We start from the raw sequence: 10890 nt of genomic DNA, 5'->3' as shown, positions 1-10890 counted from the left end.
AGTATGGCCTTTTTATGTGAATTTGAGTTCTGCACCACACTTTTCTCCTGCTCCGTCAGAGACTCCCTGTTCTGTGCCCTGTCAGGGTGGTCATTGGTGGTAGCCAGGCACCATCTAGTTTGTCTGGTCTCAGGCTGATGGAGTCTCTTGTTTATGTAGCCCTTTGAGAACCCTGGTGCCTTAGTGGTTAAGTGTTATGACTGCTAACCAAAAAGTCGGCAGCTGGAATCCACCAGGTGCTCTTTGGAAACCCTATGGGACAGTTCTACCCTGTCCTATAGGGTCACTATGAGTAGGAATTGACTTGCTGGCAACAGATTTTTTTCTTTTTTTCCCCCTTGGACTAACATTTTCCTTGTGTCTTTGGTGTTCTTAACTCTCCTTTGCTCCAGGTGGGTTGAGACCAATTGATACATCTTCGGTGGCCAATTCCAGGCTTTTAAGACCCCAGACTACACTCACCAAAATGGGATGCAAAACATTTTCTTAATAAACTTTTTTTGCTGATTGACTTAGATGTCCCCCAAAACCATGGTCCTCAGACCCCAGGCCTTGCTACTCTGTCCCTTGAAGTGTTTGATTGTGTTCAGAAAACTTCTTAGCTTTTGGTTTAGTTGAGTTGTGCTGACTTCCCCTATATTGTGTGTTGTTCTTCCCTTCACCTAAGATAATTTTTGTCTACTATCAAGTTAGTGAATTACCCTCTGCCTCACTCCCCACTCTCTTAACCATCAAAGAATGTTTTCTTCGGTGTTTAAACCTTTTCATGAGTTCTTATAATAGTGGCCTCATACAATGTTTGTTCTTTTGGGACTGACTAATTTCACTAAGCATAATGCAGTTCAGATTCATCCATGTTGTGAGGTGTTTCATGGATTCGTCACTGTTCTTTATCTTTGCTTAGTATTCCATTGTGTGTATACACTGTAATTAGTTTATCCATTCATCTGTTGATGAGCACCTAGGGGAGCGCATCCTTTGGACCCAAGCTCCGTGTACAGTGAAGCTCCTAGGACACGGAAAGATTGATGATGAGGACCTTCCCCCGAGCTGACAGAAGGAGAAAGCCTTTCCCTAGAGCTAGTACCATGAATTTGGACTTCTAACCTCATAAACTGTAAGAGAGTAAATTTCTCTTTCTTAAAACCATCAGATGCTGGTGTTATTTCTGTTATAGAAGCACTAGGTAACTACGATACTAAATATTTGTAAAAATTCATTTTCTGTACTTGTAAAGTATGTCTGGAGTACCTTTTCAATTAATTAATTTATTCTTAGTTAACCCTGACTACTTGACTTCAATACATATGGGTCAATCTACTTTTTTTTTTTCTCTCTCATTTTGAGTCTCTCTCTCTTCCTGTTTGTTCTCTTCAATGAATTAAAAAAGTCTTTCGTTTAATGTTCCTCTGTACTGGGCAATAATCTGCTGCCAAACAAATATTTAAGGAGCATAGAAGACAAAATGAACTCAATTTTATTTTGTTAAACACATTCTGGTAATTACTTTGTTCATGGCTTCTTTCACGTCTTTGTTCCTCAGACTGTAGATCATGGGATTCAGCATGGGGATCACCGTGGTATAAAACACAGCTACCGTTTTCCCCTGCTCCACAGACTCCTCAGTGGGACGTCTGAGATACATGAAGATAAGAGTCCCATAAAATATGATGACAGCTGTCAGATGGGACCCACAGGTGGAGAAGGCCTTCCACCTCCCTTCTGCTGAGCGCATCCGTAGAATGGCAATGAGAATGAATAGATAAGAGATGATAACTACAGTCAGAGAATATGTGAAGTTAATGCCCGCAAGTATGAGCATTGTATATTCTTTTACATAGGTCCCAGCACAGGCCATTTTGATGAGAGGTGGGTCTGCACAGTAGAAGTGGTTGATTTCAATTTTCCCACAGAAGTACAAGCCATAAGTCCATAATGTTGCTGCAAGACTAGCCAGAAAACCATATATGTAAGGGAATGAAATCAGTCGAACACAGACAACCCTTGACATTTTGCTGCCATAGAGTAGAGGATTGCCAATGGCCATGTATCTATCAAAGGCCATGACGGCAAGAATAAAAATTTCTATGTGGACAAGGGCAATAAAGAAAAAACACTGTACTAAACAACCAGAATAAGAAATCGTTTTGTCTCTGACAAAAGGTTTTCCAACATTTTAGGGGTGACGTTGGAAGAAAACCAAACGTCAACAAATGACAAATGACTGAGGAAAAAGTACATGGGGCTGTTAAGCTGTGAACTGACTTTAATTAACATGATCATGCCAATATTGCCTACCATGGTGATAATATAGACCATGAGAAAAATAATGAAGAAGAGAATTTTCCATTCCTGAAGACTGGTTAATCCCAAAAGAATAAACTCTGTCACATCAGTGAAATTGAGCATTTTATCACTGTTAAGCAAAGATTTTTTTTTTTTTAAGCAAAAGATTAGTTACAAAGCTCTGTCATTATCTGAAAGGAAATAAAAGAAGAAAAAATCAGGAATTGTTCATTTATTCAGTTATAGCTTAATTCATGTCTCCTTTCATTGTTGTCCTTAGTAAATATCCATGACTGCATTTTGTCATTTTTTTCTGCAAATGTTTTTTCAGCACCTGCCACGTAACAGGCTCTCTGAAGGTCACTAGGATTAATAAATACACAAACTCTGTTTTATAAGAATTATACAAAATATTGTGATTGAAACATGATGGTAGTAATTATTTCAGCATCCTAATTTCCAGGACTACTTTTTGAACATCCCTTATTGCCAATGGTATTTGGTACTTTCATATTTTTTAGATGTTAATGAAAGTTGTAGGCCTCTCCTCAAGGGAACTCAGAAATCCTCTACCTCTTGTCTCTTTTCTTTTCATTTTAAGAATGTTCTCCCTTATTAGAAATGGAAGCCAGTGAATGAAATAATTTATCATCCCTAAATGTCAGATAATCTAACCCCATACCACCACTTATTTAAATTGAAGAAGGACAAACAGTAACTGTTACTACCAAGTATAAAAAGTGTACCATGTATATATATTTATACATGGCTCCCCATGTGTTACAGAACTGCACTCCAAGGGGTTTTCGAGACTGAGTTTTTGGAAGCAGATCACCTAGACTTTTTTTCTGAGGTACCTCTGGGTGGATTCGAACCAATAACTTTTGATTAGCAGTTGAACACTCAAGCATTTACACCACCCAGAGGTTCCCATATTATGCCCATTCTGTGGATATGTGCTCCCCTCCACATCTTATATGTAATCATAATCTGCTAGATATAATTCAAGTATCTCTGATGGCACAGTGGTTAAAGCACTCAGATACAAAACAAAAAGGTCAGTGGTTTGAACCCACCTGCCACTCCATGGAAGAAAGATGTGGCACTCTACTTTCATAAAGATTTACAGTCTCGGACACCCTATGGGGCAGTTCTACTCTGTCCTATATGGTCGCAATGAGTGGGAATTGACTTGAGTGCAGTGGGTTCTGTTGATTTGGTTTAGATATAATCCACTGCTATCTTCCAGAGAGTCAAAAATACATGAGAAAATAAGATTAATATGATTTTTATGCAAGTATTAATGTGAATAAATACTTACAAAATGTATGATATATTCTTACGGAGTTATAAACCAAAAAACCAAACCCATTACCGACCCCATAACACAGAGTAGAACTGACCCATAGGGTTCCCAAGGAGCAGTTGGTGGATTGGAACTGTTGATCTTTTGGTTAGCAGCCGTGGTCTTTAACCACTGCGCAACCAGGGCTCCTGCAGAGTTATAGTGGGCATAAATTGGGGAATGATTGACTATACTTGGGGATCCAGTGGAATTTTGGAAAGTTTCTTAAAATTTTGCAAGTGTGTTCGCATATATAATCTGTATCCTGTAAACCATTTCCTAAAAGAATGTTTCTAAAATTATATTCCTAGGAAAACACTAGCACCTTGAGTAATGTTAATCAAAGTTATAGAGAAACACATACACACACACACACACGTGAGTGTCCCTTAAATAATAATGAGAAATCTCCATGCTCTACCCACCCTCTTAGAGATACACATCTATCCTTGTAAAGTCAAACTATGATAAGTTCTGGGTGAAAGGATTCTGTTATATTGTCTACCCAGAATTTATTTAGCTTTAAAATTTTATACACACACACAGAGCTTTCACCGACATCAAAGAACATTCATGTTTTATAGAACACGGAAAGCAATTATATCCAATAAGAACCTTGAGCTATCTTTTCAGCAAAGTAATGACTTTGTTGGAGATTAAATTTGTGTCAGGCCCTCTAATGGCTAAATGTCATTTCCAGGGCAAATGATCATGCCCAAAATCTTTGTTTCTGTATCCAGGATTAAACTTTGTTGAATCACAATTTTGATGTATCCTATCCATAATAACCGCTGAGTAGTAACCAGGAAAAGGCAGAAAGCAGGCAAGCTTTTGCTACTGTGAAAATAAACTGACTCTCATTCACCAAAGTATTTCCTAATGTTCTACCCACCCCACCTTTAGAAGCAAAAATTTTGCTCATCTTTTTTTTTTTAAATATATAGTAAAGGAAAAGGCTGCTAACCAAAGTGGATTAGGATGATTCTAAATGAATCCAGAATCTTGGATCAATTAATGAAAATCCATGGCTTAACTAGTGGATTCATTAAAATAAATAAATAAAGAAAGAATAATGACAAAGTTGTCTAAATTCAGATGAACTGCCTTAGAATATATTTACATATAGCCCGCAAAACCTATTACAGTTGATGAATTCACCTCTAAACTCCTCTGTTTTACTGTATATGAGATATCAGCCTTCTATTGTAGTTTCATTGTCTTATCCCCACCCAAGCCTTCTTGTTACATTTATAGTACTTATTTTCCCCTTGAAGAGTTTCTCAACGACTGATTTAAAAATGATCTTTTGGATGGAAACACATACAGGTACTATGGACATAAATTAAAACTTGGAGAATACATGTGATCACACTGAATTATAGCTGAACATTTTTTTTTTATCAATCTACTATTACAAAAAAAAGAAAAAAAGCAGCATTTCCTTTAAAGTCTACTAAAGTCCATGTCAATAGCATTTTCTTAGTTATTGTTCAATTGGCCATTCACAGCATGTGTTACTAAATTGACCAAAATTCTTTATCCATCTGTATATCATTTGTGTCACAGAAGATAAATCACTACTTAAAAAATTTTTTTCTAACTCTTTAAGAAATAAAACACGATATATCACAGGGCAAAAAATAGTAGTAGTCTGAAAGTATTTTTTGGTGTGCATTTTATTACACAATTTCTCAAATATGCACAGCAATGCATGTGTGTAACACTTGCACAACCATAAAGATAAAAGAATTCCAAAATTATTTGCACTATAATTGGCAATTTTAAGTGAATATGATGGATGGTGTTTGTCTTAGTTACCTAGTGCTGCTCTAACAGAAATACCACAAGTGGGTGGCTTTGAAGAACAGAAATTCATTTTCTCACAGTTCAACAGCAACGAACAACCCATTGCCATCAATTCAATTCTGACTCATAAAAAAAAAAAAAAAAAAAAAAGACCTAAAATCCAAATTTGGGGTTTGGTTCTAAGGAAAGTGCTTCCATGTCTTTTTCAGCTTCTGGTAGCTGTCAATAATCCTTGGCCTTCTTAAGCTTGTAAATGCATCTGTATAAAGGTATTTCATCTGCCATCTGTCTTCCCCTTCCCACTCTGTGGGTCTTTATGTCTATTCTGTTCTTGTTTAACTCAGAAGTGACTAGGTTTAGGACCCATCCTCCCCTGGTCTGACCTCATTAACATAACAAAAGAGAACCCAGATTTCCAAGCAGGGTCATACTAGTAGGTACAGAGTTTAGGATTTCAACACATAATTTGGGGGGACACACTTCAATCCATAACTCTATTTTTGCTATTGAAAATGAGAGGTAAAAATATTATAGACTGCTACTATGCATGGATATATGACTTGTGATAACTCAATTCTTTCCAACATTTTTTTTCTGTTTATGAACTTCTATGGAACTTTGCCAACATAAACATAAATTTAGTTTTAGCTAATATTTATATATTAAATTTCACTAAAATTCTAAACTGTTTAGACCTCTCTTTTCCCCTCCAAAACTTGTTTTTCATTTGGCATTGAGTAAATGGAAAAAATAAATAAACAAAAACTAATACCAGAGAGGAAGGGAACGTGATAAAATGCCCACTCTCATTGTTGTATTTGGAAATCCTTGGATGGTTCAAACAATGAAGTGCTTGGCTAATATCCAAAAAGTTGGTGGTTCATATTCATCCAGGACCTCCTTGGAAGAAAGGCCTGGTGATCTATTTCCAAATATCAAAGTCATTGAAAACTTTATGGAGCACATTTCTGCCATTAAACATATGGAGTTGCCATGAGTCGGAATTAAATCGATGGCAACTGGTTTGATTTTTGGCTATATTGCATATCTGCTCCCTAGTGTGCCACTATCTGCTTGTATTTGGAAATGCTCCTTGCAGGTCTCAGAGGCAGTGGATATAGGTTTGGAGAATGTGTCCCAAAGGTGCTGGGGAACTATTGTGAGATGCACTGAAGATAAGCCTTAGATGAGAGCAGAAACAAGAAAGGAAGGTCACAGATAAACTGCACAAATGATTCTACTTTATCTAAAAAAAGAAAAAAAAATATTAGGTTTTGGGAAGTGTACATTTTCTAAAAAATAAAATAAATTCTTTAAAATTTGGCAGATTACATATGCAAAAAAATTAAACATATGCTTTAGACATCATGATAGGTGATAGAGGAAATACAGAGATAATGAGAGAATTTACACCAGAAAAGAGATCACAAACATGTCCGTGGACATACCTGATTTCTGATTCAACAGCATATGCCTGTGGCTTCCTGTCTTGTTCACCTTCATTTGATTTTTAAATATCAGCAATAGAGGAATTCTTATTGGAAGGTCAGATTTGACTGTGTGATAGCAGGGATGATTCAGCATAAAAAAGCGCATAAAAGATGGTGCCATTTATGCTGTCCAAAAGTAAAATTTAAGAAAATCTGAGTGATGACTAGTCAGGCCATAGAAGGAAATAGCAAAACCACAGGGAAAATGGAGTGATTAAACCTGATTTTAGGCTTATGAGGTCTAGAAAGAACTCGAAGTCTTGTGAATCCCAGAAGCTTCTAGAGGATAGTCATCATCAACAAAAGGCAAAAATATATTCATAACCTTAGCTTATTTTATCATTCTTCATTTCAAATTACATTACCAACGAATATGGATTTTTTCCAGAACAGGCATGAGGGAATATTAAGTGTTTCCGTTAAAGAATTCTGCTTCTGTTGTCAGACCTTAGTTGACTCCTGGCCGCATGACTTATTCATTCTATGAACTTAGACAAGGTGTTTTATTGTTCTTTTAATTTGTAATTGAATTTGTTTAATTTCTTATTGCCAAAGTACAATCTGACAATAATAATAGTATCAATTTCAATGGATGTTGTGAATATGAAGCAATATTGTACAGTAACATGTCATAAATATTCCAGAAATGTTAATTATTCAGTGCACAATTGGAAATTGTAGCAGCTGTTCATATTTTGTAATAATAAAATAATCAAATCTGTATTGAAAATGTAACTCCACCTCTCTTTTCTCTCCCTCTCTCACTCTCTCCCTCCTTTCTTCTCTGTTAGACTCATTCACACACACACATTAACACACACTCACACAAGCACACACCCATACACGCGCACACACACACACACACGAAACATATGCAATAAAATTGCCCTATGAAGACTAAATGAAAATAAAAATCTAAGATGCAAGCTTCACACAACAGTTCCAGATAGATGTATTTATTTATTTTTTAACTTACCTGAAAATGAAGATAAATACACCCAGTAAGGATGCAAAGATGAAGAGTGAATTCTAAACAGGGATGGGAAGCAACTTAGACCAGTCAAAGGAGAACCAGGAAGGAGCTCACCAGAAAGCCCTCCTAATATGATTCTCTTAGAAAACAAGGAGCAATTTAAGAAATTCCGCCTACATATGACCCTGGGGAAGCACATCTCTAGAGAAATAGTCAACTATTGAGTTATTTGTTTTGTTTTGTTTTATGACAAATTAGTACAAGTTTATTTTTCCCTTAGTTTATGTTATTCTGTATGGATCCCGGGGTCAAATGACAAAATTTGCTCTGAGTTTGCATCATACTAAAGCTGTCTGTGGGATTACTCAGTCTTCATATTCCAGTCCTGTGTTCTGTGCCACTTGGCTTTTCTAGTGAAAGATGAAGCAAGTGGAGAGCCCTATAGTTAAATGTATAGCTTACTAAAGCAGAAAGCAGCTATCTGCTTCAATTCCTTGTTTTATAATTTGGGAAAATAATAATAACTGATAAAAGAAAAATAATGCATTTATTGAATTTCATGCATCTGAGATACTGTGATCATTTAATTTAATTCTTATAACCGTCCCTTCAGGTAACTATTATTATTTCTATCTTCTGAAAAGAAACTGAAAGGTTGGCAGTTCAAATCCACCCAGAGTTGCCTCAGAAGAAAGTCCTGGTGATCTACTTCCAAAAAATCAGCTGTTGAAAACCACGTGATGAACTCTGACACACATGTGGCTGCCCTGAGTTAGAGCTGACTTCAGGGCAACTGGTCTTTGTTTGTTTGGTTTCATTTAGACTTCCATGCAGTTAAAAATTATAGTCTTTGTTAAATGCACAAAAATTAATATATCCAAATACAATCAAAAGCCAATTTTTTTTTCTCTGTGGTGATTTCCACTCTGCAACACTGAAGTGGTATTTAACACCCTCTTTCCCTTAAAGGATCCCTGGAGGCACAGTAGTTAATGGGTCAGCTGCTAACCAAAATTTCAGCAGTTCAAAACTACCACCCGAGCCTCTCCTTGGAAACCCTCTGGGACAGCTCTATCCTGTTCCACAGGGTCACTGTGAGTCAGAATTGACTCGATGGCAGTAGGTTTTTCCTTGAAGAGATCCAAGACTCTGTCTTCCTTTGTAAAGTCTAGTGTAATTGCCAACTCGACTACTTGCATCAGAAATTTTGGACAGGCAGTTATCAAGTGGAAGAGCTGTGTGCTTCGGGAGAATCTAGTTCAAAGTGCAATCATGCTTCACCTTGAATTCCAAGACCCACTCATTTATTTACACAAATTCAGCTACCAGAATGTAGTGCCTCTTAAAACGCTAATCAGAATCACAGCAAGAAAAAGAAGCATTTATCTACTATCACAAATAGGCTGAGACATGACCTTTGATATATATTAAAAATGGTTTGTATTCTCTTTTTTGTCCACTCTGTGCAAGTAACAGCCCTAAAGTGGACAGTGTTTTATTTGTTGCTCTCACTTTATGTAATCACTATGCCTCTGCAATAAGGTGTTTTAAAAAGATGCATCATCCAGAGTTCAGCTAGAAAAACAGAGCCAATAGTAAATACTGTGACAATAATGCGTTTATTCTAAAATTCGTTCTGTTGTACTTGGGGTCACCATGAGTTGAAGGCAACTCAACAGCAACTAATAACAACAACAGGGAACAAGATAAAACAAAAACACTGGTTGCTTGGGCAGAGGGGTGAATTCAAGGGTTGTTGAGAACCAATTTACCATCATCTTTAATGACTGTTATATTTGTGTACAACATGGTCATGTGGAGTCAAATGGACTTAAGCTGGTGAATGCATCAAGTTCAGTTATATCACCCCATGTTAAGAAACCTTTACATCTGATTCCTAACATCCTCATTTGTTGTTGTTGTTGTTAGGTGCCGTCGAGTCAGTTCCGACTCGTGGCAACTGTAGGTACAACAGAACTATGCATCATCAAGACCTATGCTATCCTCACAATCATCGCTATGCTTGAGCCCATCATTTCAGCCACTGAGTCAATCATTCTCTTTGAGGGTCTTCCCCTTTTTTGTTGACCTTCTACTTTACCAAGCATGATGCTCTTCTCCTTCCTCATTACTGGGAACCCTGGTGGCGTAGTGATTAAGTGCTGTGGCTACTAACCAAAGAGTTGGCAGTTCGAATTCGCCAGGTGCTCCTTGGAAACTCTATGGGGCAGTTCTACTCTGTCCTATAGGAGCAACCAATATTGTTTTCTATATATTCATATCCTGACATATCAATTGCAAGACCTGTATTGATTTTAAATGTTTTCCACTAAATATTCCTCTTGACTCACTGCAGCGTGACATTCTGTGTTCTTCAGAACTATTTCTGAGGCACAAACATTGATGTGGAGGGAAGTAATCTTGTGAAAAGGAATTTGGCTAGAATTTCTTGATGGACACGTGTTTTCAGAAGTGAGTTAACTGAACCTTCGAATACTTGATAGGAAGTACACACGCATAGTGCTTGTGTTGTAATTTTTTTCAGTGTCTATTGCATGCCATCCCTACCCCCCCAATTGTTCAGATTCAGTCTTAACCTTCATTATCTCTGCCCCCAAGTTTTTGCACCTGGCACAGCAGTTAAAATGATTGACTTTTAACTAAAAGGTCAGAGCTTCTCCATGGGAGAAAGATGTGACAGTCTGCTTCCGTGGAGATTCTTGGAATCCTATGGGATAGCTAAGAGTGGTAATCTACTCTAAGGCACTGGGTTCTAGGCCACTGAAGGAACCCTATGGTGCAGTGGTTAAAGTGTAGGCTGCTAGCGAAAGGTCAGTGGTTGAAACCCACCAGCCACTCTGTGAGAGAAATGTAATGATTTACAGCCTAGGAAACCTTCTGGGGCAATTCTACTCTGTCCTACACAGTTGCTAGGAGTAGGAATAGACTTGAGAGCAGTGGGTTTGGTTTCTAGGTCACTGACTGCCTAG

The 10890-nt window shown here is 37.3% G+C and overlaps 1 pseudogene; it reads right to left on the bottom strand.

Moving 5' to 3' along the window:
- Nucleotides 1–1400: 1400 nt before the first annotated feature.
- LOC100653824 (olfactory receptor 5M3-like) lies at nt 1401–2409 on the bottom strand (annotated as a pseudogene).
- Between the last annotated feature and the right edge of the window lie 8481 nt (nt 2410–10890).

Source organism: Loxodonta africana, chromosome 7, assembly GCF_030014295.1.
Source record: "Loxodonta africana isolate mLoxAfr1 chromosome 7, mLoxAfr1.hap2, whole genome shotgun sequence".
NCBI lineage: Eukaryota > Metazoa > Chordata > Mammalia > Proboscidea > Elephantidae > Loxodonta > Loxodonta africana.
Note: the sequence above shows the minus strand (reverse complement) of the source record. Positions and strands in the feature narration are given on the sequence as shown.